Source organism: Pongo pygmaeus, chromosome 1 (genome assembly GCF_028885625.2).
Source record: "Pongo pygmaeus isolate AG05252 chromosome 1, NHGRI_mPonPyg2-v2.0_pri, whole genome shotgun sequence".
NCBI classification, from domain to species: domain Eukaryota; kingdom Metazoa; phylum Chordata; class Mammalia; order Primates; family Hominidae; genus Pongo; species Pongo pygmaeus.
In genome coordinates, this window is record NC_072373.2 from 80,055,123 (window position 1) to 80,076,175 (window position 21,053).

The 21,053-nt window shown below is 35.2% G+C and overlaps 1 protein-coding gene across 4 annotated transcripts in view; it reads left to right on the forward strand.

The window, feature by feature from the left end:
* The window catches only part of KIFAP3 (kinesin associated protein 3), a 165,353-nt gene that overhangs the window by 70,708 nt on the left and 73,592 nt on the right, over positions 1-21,053 (forward strand). The gene's annotated exons all lie outside the window — the stretch shown is intronic.

A 21,053-nucleotide genomic window follows, 5' to 3' on the forward strand; every position in this document is an offset into this window, starting at 1 on the left:
AACCCTTTGACTTTATTTATCCATACTAAGCCAAAATGAAAGTAATGATGCAAGGAAAAATAAGGAAGCAAGAAGGAAAAAAAATATTTTATCTTCAGGATTTTTCTTAAAAAAAAACGCAGGTATCATTTAAGTTCTTATATTCTGCTATACTTTTAAAATACTACTTAAAAATGAGCTAATCTGTGGAAACTTTTTGTTATAAAGTTAAAAGGGGTATTTTTTTTTAATAGAGATAGTCTCACCATATCACCCAGGCTGGTCTTGAACTCCTGGGCTCCAGTGATCCTCCCACCTCAGCCTCTAAAAAGGGTATTTTGTATAGCATGACTTAGAAAGTACTGTATTGGAGACTTCAGTTTATAAGTTATTTTGCTTTAGCTGCCAGCGAGATACCTGTCTATGACAAGGTGAGTTGAAGAGTTAACATTGTGCGGTCAACATAATGCTAACTTTCTTAGTAGGGCATTAAGTCTCTTTACAATCTATTCAATTTCCATCTTTATGGGCTCCTGCCACTTCCCAGCATATACTTTACACTATGACCATACTGAAACACTTGCAGTTTCCTAAATAAGCTCTTTTATGCCTAAGTGCCTGTCTACCTGTTTTACCTGCTTTTTTCCTCTACCTGCAATGCCATTGCCTTTCTTAACCAGAAAGTAAATTGTTACTTATGTCTTAACTCTTTGTTCCTTTGTTTCGTTACTGCAGTTTCATTCTTTTCAACAGCTTTCTCCATATATTCAATACTGCACAACAATGTTGTTATACATTTTAGAAGTTACTCTATTAAAGAGCACTTTCAAAAATTGGTTTTGGAGACCCAAAGCAATGTAGACATTTGAGGAGGAATAAGAAAAACTTTAAGAGTAAAGTTGATTGGTCTTGAATTTAAATCATGTGACCTTTCACTTATTATAAATCTGACATAATTATGAGTCACATATTAGGTCAGCGTCTCAATGTATGAAGATAAACAATTTACAGCCATTGGCCTGAAGGAATTCATAGTCTATTTGGTTTGTTCAGTTTCTGGTCATGTACTTTTATTAAATAATTGCCTTGTAACATATGATAAAATGTATGATTTAAAAGAGATTTTTAAGAAATCACTCATGTGATACCCACTTCATAATTTGTTAACAAGTGGTAAATTTTGGGATATAAGACGTAATATCCAATGTATAAATTAATGTTTCATCTCTTTTGGAGCCCAGTTTCTTGAGTGAGACTGTTTTATTAGAACTGTGACTGTTTACATCTAACCATGTGACCTTGGGCAAGTTATGCAAACTCTTTGTTACTCAGTTTCCTCATATCTTAAATGAGGATAATAACTATATTCAACTTAGAGTTTTTGAAGATCAAATGAGGAATTGCCTGCAAAGTACCTGACACATTTTCTTAGTAAATATTGGCTACTGTTATTTTTCTAATCAACATCATCATCATTTGTTATGAAGTAGACATTCTATAAATGTTGCTGACTTACGTTACTCTGAGTACAAATACGTTTCTCATAAGTGTTACATTTTTGTTGACAAACTAGGTAATTTTTTTTTTAAAAAATTTACTCTCTTGAATATGCACTTCAATTTATTTCAGTAAAATGTTGATACTCTACCATGGCAAAGCACAGCGCTAAGCACTATAGAGAAATGTTTTTCAACCTACGGATATATTGGGATTCAAAAGAGAGGATGTTCCTATATTAATACTTTATAGATAAGATTTCATTTGAAGTGGATATTGAAAAAGTTGTCATTTTCACAGGGTGATATTTATAAAATAAGAGTTGAGGCTATAGAAAGTAATTCAGATAAAGCAATAAACATTACCTAAGGCATAGCTAGAGCTAGGCCGGTAGGAGGAACAATAAGTTGCCATTTCAACTTGAGCATAGAATATGACTAAGAATAAGTGAAAGATAACATTTAGAAAAATGGATTTATGCTCTTAAGTGGTATTATGAAGTTTAAAGCATTGCTAAGAAGTTTATACTTACAGCTGATGATGGGAATCATTGTAGACTTTTGAGCTTGGTAGGTTATAATCAAATCTGCTCAAGGGAAATTGATGTATTCTATTTGATTGACTCACATTAGAGTCTGAAGATGAGATCAGTAGCCTACTGTAATAGGCAAGACAAGAAGTAAAGAAAACCTCGTTTAGAGAAGACGTAGTATGTCCAGTATAAGGCAAAAGGAAAGGGCAGAAGGGATATATCATAGGTGAAATGAATGTTATAGTTACTGTTTGGACATGGGTAATGATAGAAAAAGATGTCATAAAATCTATGACTATTAGAATGCTAGTACCAGGAACAGAAATAGAGAAGTGTGAAGGAACAGGGATATGGAGAATTGCGTGCTTTTCTTAAAGGCTTCCACTTTTGAAGTGACAAATTCATATTGCTTACATTCTGTTGATAAAAGCAAATCACATGGCCATGCCTAACTTCAAGGGAGTGGACAAATGCTTGGAATGAGTAGAACTGGAGCATTGATGAGCAAGAAAATGATCCTGAAAGTTATTTTGGGGTTTTCAGGATTACCAGAATCTCTTAAATATCACATCCTGACACATCATAGCAAATCCTACAGGATGTAGTCCATCTGGCAACTGTGGTATTCCAGAGCACATTGATTAAAGCTAGGATTGTGGAACCAGGCTATATGCCTTTGAATATTGGCTTCATCAGATACCAGTTATGTGGTATTGTGCAATTACCTAAAATATATATATATATATGTATTTTATATATATATATATGTATGTATGTCAGTTTTCTCATCTTCAGTGTGTAGATAATAATAGTATATATGAATAGGGAAAAGTTAAATGAGATAATGCAATATTACAAAATTACAAATATGTGAAATTATCATCAAAAGAAAAATACATAGAATCCGAAAACACTAGATATCTAGAAAGGATCTTTTTTGATAAGTTCTCCAGGCTTATATTATTGAGGGTGTTTAATCATTTCATACAGTTATCTTAGGTCGTTCAGGTTTCTATAAGGGAATAGACTGGGTGACTTACAAACAACAGAAATTTATTACTCACAGTTCTGGAAGCTATAAAGTTCAAGATCAAGGTGCCAACAGATGCAGGCTCTGGGGATGGCTTGCTTCCCGGTTCATAGACAGCTGTCTTCTCACCATGTCCTCACATGGCAAAAGGGGAAATGGAGCCTTTGAGGTGTCTTTTCTAAAGGCACTGTATGGTTTGGCTGTGTCCCCACCCAAATCTCACCTTGAATTGTAATAATCTCCACATTTCAAGGGCCAGGCCAGGTGGTGATAATTGAATCATAGGGGCATTTTCCGCATACTGTTCTCATGGTAGTGAATAAGTCTCACCAGATCTGATGGTTTTATAAATGGGAGTTCCCCTACACAAGCTCTTCTTGTCTGCCACCATGTAAGATGTATCTTTGCTCCTCAATTGCCTTCAGTCATGATTGTGAGGCCTCCCCAGTCTTTTTTTCTTTATAAATTACCCCATCTTGGGTATGTCTGTATTAGCAGCATGCCAACAGACTATCACAGGCACCAATCCCATACATGATGGCTCTGCTTTCATGACGTAACCACCTCTCAAAGGCCCCAGCCCCAAATATTATCACATTCAAGATTATGTTTCAACATAAGAATTTTGGGGGAACATAGACATTCAGTTTATAGCAGAAGGTCTTTTGAAAATCAATTATATCTTTGTTTTTGTTTTCTAAAGTATTTTCTGAAATTTACTTTAATATCTTGAACGTAATTTTAAATTTTAGTGAGAAGCAGTATAGTGTAGTGGTTAAAAGCATGGGATTTGGAGCCAGAGTCCCTAGGTTCAAAGGCTATAATGTGTGTAGCTATTATTGTTCTTACTATCATTTATTAAAGTTTGCAAGTCTGAAGATAATTTATTATACAGGGCCATAAATATTATTACCATGCCCAAGGATTTCTCCTTGGTAAATGGCCCCAGAACGCCGTGTATTTTTCATTTTTATATACAATTTTTCTGTTTTTCCCCTGGCCTTGGCTGTCACTTCACATTTCTTCTGTACCAGCAGCATTTCTATAGCAGCAATTTTTCTCTTCTATAATAATCTATTTCTATTCTCTTGCGGTCTTGGAAACTGACAACTGAACTTATTTGAATTGTATATTTTTAAAAAATGAATTACAAATGAGTTCCCCAAGGGTTCTCTTCCTAGTAATGTTCTTGAGTTTTACTGTGTGGACCTTGTAACATTTCTTTTGACTCTGAAGAAACTGATTTTGCTTAATTGTATCTCTCTGCTATGTTCAAAGAAATTGCATTTAGTGTATAATTGATTTGCTGATATTACTAGAATGGTCATTTTTACATTTGTTATTATATATGTTACATGTGTGGATAATTAAATCATTAACTCCTAACACAATAAGCTAAACTTCTCAATTGAGTAATTCAGTGATACATTTAACATATGTGGTCTTTGGCTACAATGCTTATACAAAAGATATAGTAAGGAAACTGTGTTATAAAGGACATGAATTTGAAAGGGACAAGAAAAATTTATTTAGAGCACTGACTTTCACACATTTTTTACCTCAATCCATAGTAAGATATATTTTTCCTAAGGTTAAAAAAGTATATTATTTTAAATGTATATTTTACAGTGTAGCCCAACCCTCACATGTGTACGTGATGTGTATATGTTTATATACATGTATATTCACATGTCAATATATGTCTATATATTACATATTATATTTGATATATATTTAAACATTTGTTTAATATATGTAATTAAACAAAAATGTTCACAAAACAGTATTTACCTTTTCTATTTGCAATGGACACTTTGTATTTTACTGTATTCCCTTTTTTATGCTAGTTATTAGCTACTCATTGATTTTGTCTTCCTGGTTGGTTTGATGAAAAATAATGAACTAGAGGAGGTGGTTAGACTTGTTTTCCTTCAAACCTTCAGAAATATCACTGTTTCTGATGGATTTTTTTAAGTTTTATTTTTAGTTGATTTTTAATGTGTTAAATAGTAGACAATCTAAATTATTTTAGATTATTTTTTGGCAAATAACTGGAGTGATTTACATGGAATTAAAATTTAAAGAAATTCAACGGCGGAAACCTTCTGTAAATCAAATATTTAAAGTATTTGGGGTACATTTTCTTCCCTGTGGAGAAAAGAATTTAAAAGTATGCAGTAGATATGAATGGTCAGTTTGCTTTTTTCTTCAGAAATAAACTCACTGTTTAATATATGTTCAAGTTGACAGTTGACTGAATTAAAGAATTACCTATTTCATATATAGAAATTACTTATTTTTTAAGAGGTGTAGAAGCCTCTCTGTGGAGCTAATGCATATGGTAGAACTTAACATAAGTGATTTTTATGCTGTTTCAACTAGAAATGCTATCAGCTTTTAAATAGATTTTCTTTATTATAATTTGGGGACCCCCACAATAGAAAAATCTTTTTTATATTTAATGATAGATTATTTTCACTAGAGTACAATGAGTTGTGAATCTTTCGTGCTCTAATAAATCTATGCAATATGAACAGTTAATCTGCTTCTCAGTTTCCTGAAACATTTAACTAGTACATTGCGACCCCTGCTGTTGTGAGATTGGTGTTAATGACTGAATAACTTCACTCAAAGTTTACTTAGAAAACAAACTGAAAAAAATATATATAATTAAGGTTTTGTGATTTGAATAATTAAAGGCAAAGGAGAAATTGTGTTATAGCTCAGCCCTTTTTCCATGGAAGGCTCTAAGGGAAACTGTAATTCAATAGAACCAAAAATTATTTTAATATTGTTTTGTCACATAAAGCATTTCATTTAAGAATTTTGATTTTAGCTTTTTCTGTTAACACCAGAGACACGAAAAGGGATTTGTAAAGAATATTATAAATAATTATTTTAAATTTTCTATCTTATGCTGAAATTGATTTGAGTAGTTTTGATCTTTCCCTAAGAGTGCAGAAAATCTAAAATTTTAATTGGTTCCATAGAAAACCTTATATCTGAATATTCCTTTGTTTTCCTTCTCTTAAATATTACCAAATTTATTCATTTCTTATTTTTTAATATGTTAATTTCCTGAGATTTCATAAGGATACTAAATTTATTTCTGCTTAGTTTCAGTATCAGTTATAAATCATTTCAGTTCTATCATTCCTATACTTTGACAGACACTTTATGTCTGGTAACTTAATGCTACCATCTGGGAGATCTATCATAGCCATTGGTTTCAGCAAATGTGATTATCTGCAAATTGAATTGGACCTACAAAACTTGGCTTTACTTAATTGTTAGATGCAGTCTTTTTGGGGATTTTTATAGTGTTACCTTTTTAAAAGTGTTTAAAGATTTTTTTGGCTTATCCAAGAATCAGATCTTCAAAAACATTTTTTCCTTGTCAAAACTTATTAAGCCATTTGACCTTGATATGTCTCAAGGGTTGCTTCCTTACCTCAGACTATCCTGGGTTGGAAAATGGCAAGGAAATTCCTTGTCATAGTGTATTCTTCAGTACCCTAGAATATGTACTGATAGTGTTTCAAAAGTAACTTGAAAAGTTAAATTTTCCTAGCTTTTTCTCTGATGTATCATGCACATATTTTGTTGCACCTCTCATTTGCTTTGGTTTAGAGATTTCATAAGCTGAGGATTGTTTGATATGCTTGAGGATGGTTTTAGCACAAGAGCAAGCATAAATACGCAATTGAAATGTGTTCTTTGGAAGGGCCTTCATTCTTGGATAAAAGTTAAACATCACATAGTGACAGATGACAGTGTTTTACAGAGTGCATACATAATAATAATAATAATAGTGGCATTTCACTGTTGAACTCTTTTGGACAATTCTGAATTTTTGAGTTTATTCACACTTTTTTTTCTGTTGTGTGTGGTATTATTGTACATTTTAAATTGAGTAATGTTCCAAATTTTTATGTCAGCTTTTAAAATGTTAACTAAATTTTTTTAATTATAGTTTAAGTTCTGGGATACATGTGCAGAATGTGCAGGTTTGTTACGTAGGTATACACGTGCCATGGTGGTTTGCTGCACCCATCAACCCATCATCTACATTAGGTATTTCTCCTAATGCTATTCCTCCCCCTTCCCCCCACCACCCGACAGGTCCTGGTGTGTGATGTCCATGTGTTCTCAGTGTTCAGCTCCCACTTATGAGTGAGAACATGCGGTGTTTGATTTTCTGTTCCTGTGTTAGTTTGCTGAGAATGATGGTTTCCAGCTTCATCCATGTCCTTGCAAAGGACATGATCTCATCCTTTTTTATGGCTGCACAGTATTCCATGATGTATATGCGCCACATTTTCTTTATCCAGTCTATCATTGATGGGCATTTGGGTTGGTTCCATGTCTTTGCTATTGTGAATAGTGCTGTAATAAACATATGTGTGCATGTGTCTTTATACTAGCATGATTCATAATCCTTTGGGTATACCCAGTAACCGGATTGCTGGATCAAATGGTATTTCTGGTTCTAGATCCTTGAGGAATGGCCACACTGTCTTCCACAATGGTTGAACTAATTTACACTTCCACCAACAGTGTAAAAGCGTTCCTATTTCTCCACATCCTCTCCAGCATCTGTTGTTTCCTGACTTTTTAATGATCATCATTCTAACTGGCATGAGATGGTATCTCATTGTGGTTTTGATTTGCATTTCTCTAATGACCAGTGATGATGAGCTTTTTTTCATATGTTTGTTGGATGCATAAATGTATTCTTTTGAGAAGTGTCTATTCATATCTTTCTCCCACGTTTTGATGGGGTTGTTTGTTTTTTTTCTTGTAAATTTGTTGAAGTTCCTTGTAGATTCTGGATATTAGCCCTTTGTCAGATGGATAGATTGCAAAAATTTTCTCCCATTCTGTAGGTTGCCTGTTCACTCTGATGATAGTTTCTTTTGCTGTACAGAAGCTCTTTAGTTTAATTAGATCCCATTTGTCAATTTTGGCTTTTGTTGCCATTGCTTTTGGTGTTTTAGTTATAAAGTCTTTGCCCATGTCTGTGTCCTGAATGGTATTGCCTAGGTATTGTTCTAGAGTTTTTATGGTTTTAGGTCTTACGTTTAAGTCTTTAATCCATCTTGAGTTAATATTTGTATAAGGTGTAAGGAAGGGGTCCAGTTGTAGTTTTCTGCATATGGCTAGCCAGTTTTCCCAACACCATTTATTAAATAGGGAATCCTTTCCCCATTGTATGTTTTTGTCAGGTTTGTCAAAGATCACGTGATTGTAGATGTTTGGCATTATTTCTGAGGCCTGTGCTCTGTTCCATTGGTCTATATATCTGTTTTGGTACCAGTACCATGCTGTTATGGTTACTGTAACCTTGTAGTATAGTTTGAAGTCAGGTAGTGTGATGCCTCTAGCTTTGTTCTTTTTGCTTAGGATTGTCTTGGCTATATGGGCTCTTTTTTGGTTCCATATGAAATTTAATGTAGTTTTTTTCTAATTCTGTGAAGAAAGTCATTGGTAGCTTGATGGGGATAGCATTGAATCTATAAATTACTTTGGGCAGTATGGCCATTTTCACAATATTGATTCTTCTATCCATGGGCATGGAATGTTTTTCCATTTGTTTGTGCCCTCTCTTATTTTGTTGAGCAGTGGTTTGTAGTTCTCCTTGAAGAGGTCCTTCACATCCCTTTTAAGTTGTATGCCTAGATGTCTTATTCTCTTTGTAGCAATTGTAAAAAAGATTATTTTTCATTCTCACTTCTTTTACCTTCTAGTTACCATGTTGTTTCTTTTCTTCCCATTTCAACTCTCCTCAAAAGAGTTATCTTCATTTCCTGTCTTCATTTTCCCTCTTCCCTTTCATATATATTAATATGCCCTCTCTCCCTATTCTCTATCTCTTTCTGTTTCTCTTTCTGTATCTGCCCATCTCCCTCTCTGTCTCCCTCTTCCCACTTCCTTCTTTCTCTCCTCTTTCTGTCCCCTCCCCTCATTGTTTTACACACTACTGAATCTTTTCCAATCAAGCTGTCACTCCCACCCTTCACCTCCCACACAAACACCCCATCACACTACTCTGGTCAAGTTCCACTGACCTGCACATTGCCAAAGCCAATGGTCAATTCCTAGTACTCATATTACTCAACCTATGAGCAGTATTTGTTACAGTTCCCTCCTTCTTTAACTTTTTCCATTGGTTTTCCAGGACTCAGTACTCTTAATAGCTTTCCTCCTAAATATCCAGTCCTTCTCAGTCTCCTTTTCTGCTTCCACCTCTTCTTTCCAATTTCTAAGCGTTAGAATGCCCCCAGGGCTTAGTCCTTGGACTTTATCTATGCTTACTACTTTGCTGACTTCATTCATTCCATTTAAATACTCTGCCTATACTGATGACTCCTAAATAGCAATAGAAATAATCTCAGCCTCGTCCCTGATTTTGTTGGTCCAGATATTACTACTTGGATGCCTTACTAGCATCTGAGATTTAACAGGTTCAAAATTAAGCTCCCGATCTCTACCCTACCCTCACCTCAATTTACTATTTTCACAGTCTTTCTCATGTCATTAAATGGTAACTTCATCTTTCTAGTTAACTGGACCAAAACTGGCAGAGTTATCCTCAGCCCTTCTCTTTCCCTCCTGTGCTTTATCCAAACTCTTAGGAATCCAGTCAGCTCTATCTTCAAAATATAGCTGCTACCCCATAGTACTTAATCATCATTGAATATAAATTCCATATAATCATCTTGTTTACTACCTGTGCACCACCCACCTCCCATGTCCACCCTCCAGGCCCCAACAACATAAGCTTTATGACAATATGGAGTTCCATCAGTCTCAGCCAATGTGTAGGAAGAGGCAGATGAAGAATATTGAAGCACCATTAGCATGGCACTTCTTTACTTCACTTCTTTACTCCTAATACGTAGAACAATGTCTAGCACATTGTATGTTCTCAGTAAATATTTGGTGGGTGGTTAGAGGGATGAATGGATGAAAGGATGAAAGGAACACATGAAAGGAAGGAACATCAAAGGAGCTGAGCTTGAGTCTTCCCTTTGCCTTTTATTACCTGAGTGACTTTAGGCAAGTCAGTTGATCTTCACTGAACCTTTCGTCTTATTTAGAAAATTAGGGGATAAAATAGGTCCTATTCTGATAAAATAGGTTTGTTCTGAGAATCAGATAAGAGAATAAACATATATTTACTTGATAACTAGAAAGTCGTATACAAATGTTAGTCATGATAAGGAGGGAGAAAAGGAAGGGAAAGACTTGAGGGGGCTAATGGTTGCCAGATGAGAGATCAGGGACACAGAAAACAGTTTTCTTCACAGTTTTGAGTATTTCTAGACCTGGGTATAGAGGGTTTTTTTTTTAAATTTTATTATTATACTTTAAGTTTTAGGGTACATGTGCACAACGTGCAGGTTTGTTACATATGTATACATGTGCCATGTTGGTGTGCTGCACCCATTAACTTGCCATTTAGCATTAGGTATATCTCCTAATGCTATCCCTCTCCTCCACCACCCCACAACAGTTCCCGGTATGTGATGTTCCCCTTCCTGTGTCCATGTGTTCTCATTGTTCAATTCCCACCTATGAGTGAGAACATGCGGTGTTTGGTTTTTTGTCCTTGCGATAGTTTGCTGAGAATGATGGTTTCCAGCTTCATCCATGTCCCTGCAAAGGACATGAACTCATCATTTTTTATGGCTGCATAGTATTCCATGGTGTATATGTGCCACATTTTCTTAATCTAGTCTATCATTGTTAGACATTTGGGTTGGTTCCAAGTCTTTGCTATTGTGAATAGTGCCGCAACAAACATACGTGTGCATGTGTCTTTATAGCAGCATGATTTATAATCCTTTGGGTATATACCCAGTAATGGGATGGCTGGGTCAAATGGTATTTCTAGTTCTAGATCCCTGAGGAATCGCCACACTGACTTCCACAATGGTTGAACTAGTTTACAGTCCCACCAACAGTATAAAAGTGTTCCTATTTCTCCACATCCTCTCCAGCATCTGTTGTTTCCTGACTTTTAAATGATCGCCGTTCTAACTGGTGTGAGATGGTATCTCATTGTGGTTTTGATTTGCACTTCTCTGATGGCCAGTGATGACGAGCATTTTTTCGTGTGTTTTTTGCTGCATAAATGTCTTCTTTTGAGAAGTGTCTGTTCATATCCTTCGCCCACTTTTTGATGGGGTTGTTTGTTTTTTTCTTGTAAATTTGTTGGAGTTCATTGCAGATTCTGGATATTAGCCCTTTGTCAGATGAGTAGGTTGCAAAAATTTTCTCCCATTCTATAGGTTGCCTCTTCACTTTGACGGTAGTTTCTTTTGCTGTGCAGAAGCTCTTGAGTTTAATTAGATCCCATTTGTCAATTTTGGCTTTTGTTGCCATTGCTTTTGGTGTTTTAGACATGAAGTCCTTGCCCATGCCTATGTCCTGAATGGTATTGCCTAGGTTTTCTTCTAGGGTTTTTATGGTTTTAGGTCTAACATGTAAGTCTTTAATCCATCTTGAATTAATTTTTGTATAAGGTATAAGGAAGGGATCCAGTTTCAGCTTTCTACATATGGCTAGCCAGTTTTCCCAGCACCATTTATTAAATAGGGAATCCTTTCCCCATTGCTTGTTTTTCTCAGGTTTGTCAAAGATCAGATAGTTGTAGATATGCAGCATTATTTCTGAGGGCTCTGTTCTGTTCCATTGGTCTATATCTCTGTTTTGGTACCAGTACCATGCTGTTTTGGTTACTGTAGCCTTGTAGTATAGTTTGAAGTCAGGTAGCATGATGCCTCCAGCTTTGTTCTTTTGGCTTAGGATTGACTAGGCAATGTGGGCTCTTTTTTGGTTCCATATGAACTTTACAGTAGTTTTTTCCAATTCTGTGAAGAAAGTCATTGGTAGCTTGATGGGGATGGCATTGAATCTATAAATTACCTTGGGCAGTATGGCCATTTTCACGATATTGATTCTTCCTACCCATGAGCATGGAATGTTCTTCCGTTTGTATCTTCTTTTATTTCATTGAGCAGTGGTTTGTAGTTCTCCTTGAAAAGGTGTCCCTTCAAGGGACTTCATGTCCCTTGTAAGTTGGATTCCTAGGTATTTTATTCTCTTTGAAGCAATAGTGAATGGGAGTTCACTCATGATTTGGCTCTCTGTTTGTCTGTTATTGGTGTATAAGAATGCTTGTGATTTTTGCACATTGATTTTGTATCCTGAGACTTTGCTGAAGTTGCTTATCAGCTTAAGGAGATTTTGGGCTGAGACGATGGGGTTCTAGATATACAATCATGTCATCTGCAAACAGGGACAATTTGACTTCCTCTTTTCCTACTTGAATGCTGTTTATTTCCTTCTCCTGCCTGATTGCCCTGGCCAGAACTTCCAACACTATGTTGAATAGGAGTGGTGAGAGAGGGCATCCTTGTCTTGTGCCAGTTTTCAATGGGAAAGCTTCCAGTTTTTGTCCATTCTGTGTGATATTGGCTGTGGTTTTGTCATAGATAGCTCTTATTATTTTGAGATACGTCCTTTGTCCATTCCGTGTGATATTGGCTGTGGTTTTGTCATAGATAGCTCTTATTATTTTGAGATACGTCCCATCAAGCTCGAACTGGGTGGAGCCCACCACAGCTCAAGGAGGCCTGCCTGCCTGCCTCTGTAGGCTCCACCTCTGGGGGCAGGGCACAAACAAACAAAAGGCAGCAGTAACCTCTGCAGACTTAAATGTCCCTGTCTGACAGCTTTGAAGAGATTAGTGGTTCTCCCAGCACGCAGCTTGAGATCTGAGAATGGGCAAACTGCCTCCTCAAGTGGGTCCCTGACCCCCGAGTAGCCTAACTAGGAGGCACCCCCCAGTAGGGGCGGACTGTCACCTCACATGGCCGGGAGGGTTTGTTATAGAGGGTTTGTTTTAAACATTGAAATAACACCTTAATTTCACTTATATTTTATAGCTTTCTCATGTATCAGTGAATTCAGGGCAGGAATCTTCTAATACAGTGATACTCAAAGTATGATCCACAGGGCAATACTTGGTCTATTTGTTATTAGTTGTTACTGGTCTATAATGAGCAAGTCCAAAAATTGAAAGTAAGCACTTAGACACATATAGCAGTTTGACTGAATAAGATTTTGTCCCCTGAATGTAATAATAAAAATTTGCGTCTTCTATTTTATATATCTTTTGTTTAATTTCATTTTTATTATACTTTAATAAAAATGTTAGGGGAAGAAATAAAAAAACCTGGCTCACCACCACAGATAGTTTGAGAACCACTGTTGAAATAGATGAAATGACAGTCTTAATCCTAGGTTAGTAAACTGTTCTTTAAACGTATTCAGAAGTCCATATAATTAGAACCCAGTATCACAGAATTACCCTGCCTTGGGATACCTCCTTAGCTCGTTTATAATAAGCAGAGATGAAAATGTTTCTCATCCTTAAAAACTGAGGAATTAGTAGTGTTACCAATAGATGTTGCTAAGCTTTTCTATACTTAGAATAATTATAATAGCTATAAATTGAGCCAATGAATATTCATCTGGTGTACCTAACTTGTGTTAAGCATTTTCATATATAATTTATAAACCTATGCAAATTAACTAAAAAAGTTAATAGCTCTGACATATTTCTTAAAGTTATCTTTTAATCAGCAGAGCCACCCTGGTCAGTGATAAATGTATGGCACTGAAAGCTACTAGTATGAAGGTTTGAGCCATCATTTAAATTTTGATTCTGAGTTCTACCTGTGTAAATTTTGATTCTTCGTTCTACCTGTGTAAATTTTGATGCTTCTAACTTTAAGAGTTTTAAGTCTGTGCCAGTTTGCATGGCTGGCTTGTGCAGAAACTAATGTTATTGGTTATGACAGGAAAATTGGGACTCCTAAATTCAATAGCACATTGGGCCTGTTTCACAATTTTATGTGAATAATTTCAAAAGGTCTAATTTTTAGTCAGTAATGTTAGACCATATTGTCTTCATTGGAAGACAAATTAGAGTTTCTAAGGTGTTCCAAATTGATGTAAATGTTTCTGTATTCTGTGAGTAGACCCAAAATTGATTTTGAGAGTAAGAATGGCACCTGATTCATTTTTGTCTAGATTACATTTAGGTAATATGGGTTTGGGGCATTTTACAGAGCTGTAGAATGGTTTCATCAGCATGTAAGGAGTCAGACCAGGTCAAGAGTTAAGTGATAAATGTTTGATTTCTTCCGGTTTAGACAAATCTGATTTCCCTTATTTTTGGAGATTACCAGAGCAGATACTGTTGAACTCTAAACTTTGATCATATAAAAACTAAGGGTTATTTCCTTTGACCATTCTGTCATATGTCTTTAAAAGAAAATTGACAAAGTTAACTTCTGAACACCTTTGAAATTTTTCCACAATGTTAAATTCACTTACTTTATATTAATATGATCTAACTTTTAATTTACCAACAGCATCATAAAGAATGAAAAAATGAAACTTTATTTTGTGAAGAAAGCAACATTTTGCCTTTTCTGACTTATTAAAAACTGTTTGGAAATGGTCAGAATAATGATTTCCAAGCAAAATGAAGTGTTTTCCATTTTTTTGAAACTAGGTTGCCTTTATGATAGTTTCTTTAAGAAACTTAAAGTAGATTTTTAAAAAAATAAATTGGTTTGGTTGGTCTGTTTATTACCGAACTGTTATGGAATTTCACACATCTGTTTCAGAACGCAACTCCTCATAGACTACTACACTGTTTCTCAATTTTAATAGGCCTCATTTATCCTATAAATAAACCTACATTTTCTTACCCGATCAAGTGAGCAAACAATAGGGGTCAGAAGTGGCAAACAGTTTAACAGAAAGCACATGTCTGGCCGTCAGGGTGAGGTAGACTCATATCAAGATTGCTTGAAGTTATTAATGGCAGTAAAATTTATGCTTCCTCCTGTTTTCCCAATTAAATCAAGAAGCCTTTTTTCTTAAGATTCTTCTGTCACCAGCTGGTTCCAATACTGTGTGTGTGTGAATATTGCCTAGGGTGTCTCCATTTCTAGATGGTAAAATTTGGCCAAAGCATATTAAGTCAATGATTTGGACATATAGGCTAGAAAGCAGTCATTGTTAAGGGTTTTATTTTGGTCCTTATCATTTGTACCACAAGTATGTGTATTCTTTAGATCTTATTGCAAATAACTTGTATTCTATGGATGTAATAAAAATTCTACAGAGGACATAATAAAATAATTGAAGATATGTTGAAAAATAAGCTGCATGGCAAAATGTACAGTTGTACATACTAAAATGAAAATCTATCAAAAATGTTGTATATAAGAGTACTAATTTAGTGACTGTCTCTAAAAACAGAGTGTTTAGCTTACTGGTAGATCTGCAATGTTAGTTTCTCATACTTTTAGAATTAAATAATTGGACATAAAAAATTACTTATCCATGAATCACTGTACCTCAGAAACTATTGTTGTCCTTAATGTTTTCATACTGATCTTTGTAACCTATAAATTATGTTATTTTTTTCCCTTAACTGTTGGTTAACAACTGTTGGTTTTTATCTGTTCATCTCAAATCTCAACTATAGACAAATCTATTATAAAAGAGATCATCCAATATAGTTACAGTCTTAAACATTGGTCTGTGCAAATTCAAGTTTAAACTAAGGCTATCTGTTTATACTGAGTATATATCTGCAGTATATGCTCTAATAAGTTAAGCATAAAATTATATGGAAACGTATCAAAGCTGTTCTGATATAACTTCAGTGTGTTTTTAGTCTGTGTCAGTGTGTAGTTAACATGTTCAATAATTGTTGCAATTATCTTTTAAGTGGTGGTTTTCGCCTGTGGCATTTTCACTGTATTGATAGAACTTTAGAGGCCCTAACTCCATAATAAATGTAAAGACACCTGCAAATTTTGAAGCATGTTGTATTCATATAGACTTTCCAGGGGTAATATATCACCTTAATTCTATTCTATCCTAATATAGATGTACTTATATTCCCACTTCTCTTATCTTTTCATGGAGCCTCTGTGACATCAAAGGGAGTGTTCTACTTTGAAAGAAGACATAGAGTATAGAAGGGAATGAGAATCTGGCTAATAATGTGGCCCATAACTTGTGTTCTCACTTTGTTTTCACAGTGTTGGGCTGGATCTACTGCAGAAGCGGAAATTTGGCTTTTGAGTTCTCGTGTTCAGAACTCGTATTTCTGCTTGACTGAACTGTGAATGAAAAATCTCAACTGTCTTACAAAATTAGTAATTGAATGGTGTTTTTACTGATCACTTCAGAGATGAAAAAACTGAAGACATTTTAAAATTCAAAACCCATCAGCATGTGTTTTGCCCTTTAATTGGCAGAAAATCGATTGTGAGAGCAGCCCAGAGAGCTGATTGTTTTTTCTCCTTCAGCAGCTCCAGCTGAACTACAGCTGTAAATTTCTTTAAAAAGAAAAAAAGACGCAATGTTTCTTATAAACTCTTGAGTGTACTTTATAAGTGCAATAATTCCCACAAAATCAGTTACTGGAGTTAATGACCAGTTTGTTAAGGCATTAACTGCCCTCAGCTGGGAATGACCAATTTGAGGGGAATGGCTGCACAAATGCTAAGATAATTCAGTAACACTTTCAAATAATGATCCAGCTAATTAACGGTGAATTCCTGTGGAAATCCTATCGAAGTACTTATGACCTCTGTGTTTAATAGCCAGTGAGTTCATCATGATTCATGTTTATTACCATAAATACCAAAGGAATCATAATGACTAGGCCATTTTTTTTTCTACCTTGCCCTTATTACTTGAACAGATTTGACTAATCCACCTCCAGTCATTAAGAACCTAGTTCTCAAGATACTCAGTCTTTTCACTGCCCTTGCTTAAAATTCACAGTCTTTGGTGCTGTGCCAGCATGCTGACTGTTGGCAGCCTGTTTTTACTTGGGATGCCGTTAGGGAATAATTGATGTCTTTATGTCTTAAAGGAGCCTTTTTGAAATGTCTGCCATTTGTAGCATGTAGAGGAATCATAGCTGGTTAGCTACAGTTTATGGCTTCTAGTCATGAATTCTTATGAGAAAATCATACCCTCCAATCCTCATTTCTTGTAGGAATTCACTTAGGGTATATAAGATTTTTTTTCTTGAGCTTTATTTTGTAAGAACTCAGATGTTCTTTCTTTCAGTGAATGAAGAAGACTATTAGTTTACAATAAAAGATAAGCTCTTTATTTTACTTAGACCATTTAATCTCTCTAATAGCTGTTTATTGCTATGTGATCTGCAAATTAGCCTTTAAGTCGTAATATTAAATGTTGGCTGCCAAAGAGCCTTTACTTTCTTTGCAGAGCTGTGTTTGAATAGATGAATTCAGGTTATTGCCAGACATCTTCCCACTCCACATACTCACTTTTGTTCTAAAATGCCTGTCTTTTTTGTTGTAGGTGTCCGATATCTGCTAGATGCCGTGAAGTTCTAGGCTGCATTTTTATTAAGTATTGATTATTTATGTAATCATTTATGATTCAGTGAATAAGATACATATGGTTTATATACTGTAGTCTTCATATATTGAAATTATTTAGAAGAGAAAGAAAATACGTGATTTGTAACTGTAGGATAGAACTAGAATCATCAAGATAATATGTGGGTAACAAGACCATTTGTAAAATATTTACGTATTTTTCTGAATAAAAGGCCAAATGCCAGTTTATATCTTTTTCATTCCCTAACTAAATACAAAAAGGGGGAAAATTAAATTTGTAGTTATTTGTAAATCAATTGTTTAAATTCTAGGGGAACCTTTACTCACATAAAATCCAGAAGACACATTAGCAACTTGAGTTAGAATATTATAGTCCCTTAGCTCTGTCATCACCTCCTTTCACACTGTTTCCTCAAGAAAAAAAAAATGTGTATATGTGTGTGTGTGTGTGTGTGTGTGTGTATATATATGTATATATATCTGATGCAGCACTAGTTGTAGTCCGATTTCTTTTGTTCAGTTGTGTTCAGCTAAAACATGGGGAAAACACCTCTGCTCATATAGGTTTTATTTGCCTGGGACATGCTGTTTAAAGGTAAATGAAACAGGGTAGCTAATTGTGAGGTTTGTCTTCGGTGTCCTCAGACTTCTGTCTGTTCTTTCGTCTGCTTGATAGTCCATCACCTCCATGACTGTTCCCCACTTTAGGAGTGAAAGTAAGTTCCATTAAAAGAAGGAAACCTGAAAGGATAAGAGATTTCTCAATGTGTGTGTGGAGGGGGGGATTGAGAGGGGATCATTTTCTTTGCTAAAGTTTTTTTTTTTTTTCCATTAAGGGATTTATAACTCTATGAGAGTGAGAGAATGATGATGGGTTCTTATTACATATGGGTCACTGAGTAGAGCCTCAGGTATAAGATGATTCTCCTAAGCCTAAATTTTATGAACAGCAGAATTTTTTTTTCTTTTTTCTTTTTTTTTTTTTTTTTTTGAGACATCTCACTCAGCTGTCCAGGTTGGAGTGGAGTGGTATGATCTCAGCTCACTGCAACCACCATCTCCCAGATTCAAGTGATTCTCACATCTCAGCTTCCTGAGTAGCTGGGATTATAGGCACCTGCCATCATGCCTGGCGAATTTTTATATTTTAGTAGAGACAGGGTTTCATCATGTTGGCCAGGCTGGTCTTGAACTCCTGACCTCAGGTGATCCACACGCCTCAGCCTCCCAAAGTGCTAAGATTATAGGCATGAGCCATTGTGTCCGGCCAAACAGCAGAGCTTTATAGGAAAGTGACTAGGTAGAAAGGTAAGTGGCTCAGCCATAGGCTCAGAGTATACCTCTGAACTGTGTCTAGCTTATCTCAGAAATCTCGGCTGCCTCTCCAACTTACTTTACTTCTAACTACAGTTCAAGTCTTGAGGATAAAAAACACAAAGCATCATATATATTAGGAACACATGATAGTACTGTTGTATTAGTAAAATAGAAAAAATGTTATCATCAACATAATAATGATAATAAGAAATGATATTTATTGAATTGATTTATTGTATGTCAAACTTAGTGCTAATTGCTTTACCAGGATTCTCTCATCTAATCCTCACACAGCAACCTTTTCAGGTAGGTACAGTTATTATCCCATTTTTACAGATGATGAAACTGAAACACAGAATTTAAATAACATTCACAAGGCTATATGGCTAATGAGTGGAAGAGCCACAGATTGAACCCGAGCATTCTGCCTCCAGAGCCTGAGTTGTCAGCCAATGTTAGAGTATTGCTTTTATCAGTCTACCTACGTTTTAAGCTTCTAGCACCTTGTTTTTCTGATAAAATCACAGATTGATGCAGTTATTGTCCAATTTAGTGAGAGTGAGTTTCAGAACTTAGGCTGCTGTAGGTCTAGTCCTCAAAACTGCTTGGGGGATAATGCAGTTTGCCCCATCAAGAAATTCTTTCATCCATTGGAACCTGCTATATCTGGGCACAGGTCCTCTGAGAAATATCTGATTGCATTTCTCCATTTCATCTCTTCTCTTCACCACTGCCAATCTTCTCACCCTTTTCCCCATGAGTCCCAGGTCCACGGAGTCCCTCTAGATGCATCTCCTTCCTGTACTTTGCCCTAAGGAATGATGATGATAACTTACATTTATTTGGCATTATTGATTTCACTCCCTCTGCTGCCTCCTAGAAGGCTCGGTTAAAAGTACATGCATGACCTTTATAGTCAGACCTAGGTTTAAATCCCAGATTCACATCTGTGTTTCCTTTTGAAAGGGTTATAGCCTTCGTGAATGTCATTGCCTCATCTCTGAATCAGAGATAATACCTACCCCTTTAATTACTGTAAGGTCTAAATGAGAAAAACTATGTTCAACATGCAATAGGAACAATACCATTGTTTGTTTAACCCTTTCTCTTTAACCTTCTCTCAGAGAATTGTGGTATAAGAAAGATTAGTTATCCGTAGCCTTGTGTCCCTAGAGCTTCTCTTAACTTCAGTCCTTTAGTTTTTAGCAAACTTTTGGATATGATGATCATTTTAGATGAATATTATAGGAAATTGGAAACGTATTCAGAGTTTTTTTAATAGAGGATCACAGATAGAGAAGTAGGAAGGTGTGGGAGAACTGCAAGAAACTTTCACCTTTGACCATAAGTGTGAAGAGAAAAGGAAAATGAGAAAGTACATAAGAGCAGAATTAGGACTGGCTGCAAAATGAATCATCCTACTTTTGGAAATTAGACATTTAGTTTTACTATATAAAATTAATATAAATTGTTATATCTGAGAACTGCTTCTTATCTATATTATTCATCTGCCAGTAGAAATTATTATAATTTTTGGACTCTTCTCTGTACTTTCTATTCTAACAGATACCCTTTATCCTGAGTTTGCCTTTGGAAGCTGCACACACACACACAAGCTATATGTATACGTACATGTATATAAAATTAATTAGAGAATTTCCCTTGTTATTCTTTTATTTATTTTAATTTTTTTAGCTTCTCCCAATGTTCAGGAATTTCTTGTTCTTTTAATGTAGTACCTATGTTTTAAAGGTGAGTCTTTCCTTCCTCTCACCTTACCTGAATGATGTGCCACCTCAGGACATTGCTTTTTAGAATTTTTTCATTGACATGAGCAGCAGACAGATTCTCCTAGAGTATAGAATAGCTTCCTGTTTCATTCCTAGCCTCACATTGAATTTTAATGTTTGATTATTTACTTTGTTGTTGAAGAATCTTTTATATTGGTTATTGATTTCTCTTTGTTTCTTTTACCATTTAATAAGTTGTATTACTTGGAATCCTACTTTTCAGTGAATCCATTACTAGAGAAAATATCTTCAAATATTTTTTAAAAATTAAGTAGGACTAGGACTTATCCACAGCTGAATGACAGATAGAAAATAACTAGAATCACAGGGAAAGAGAAACTTTCCTTCAGAATATAAGAGTTTGCTTTAAAACTCTGTTTGAAAAGATTTTCAAATATCTCAATTTCCGGGGGAAAAAAATAATGTAAAAT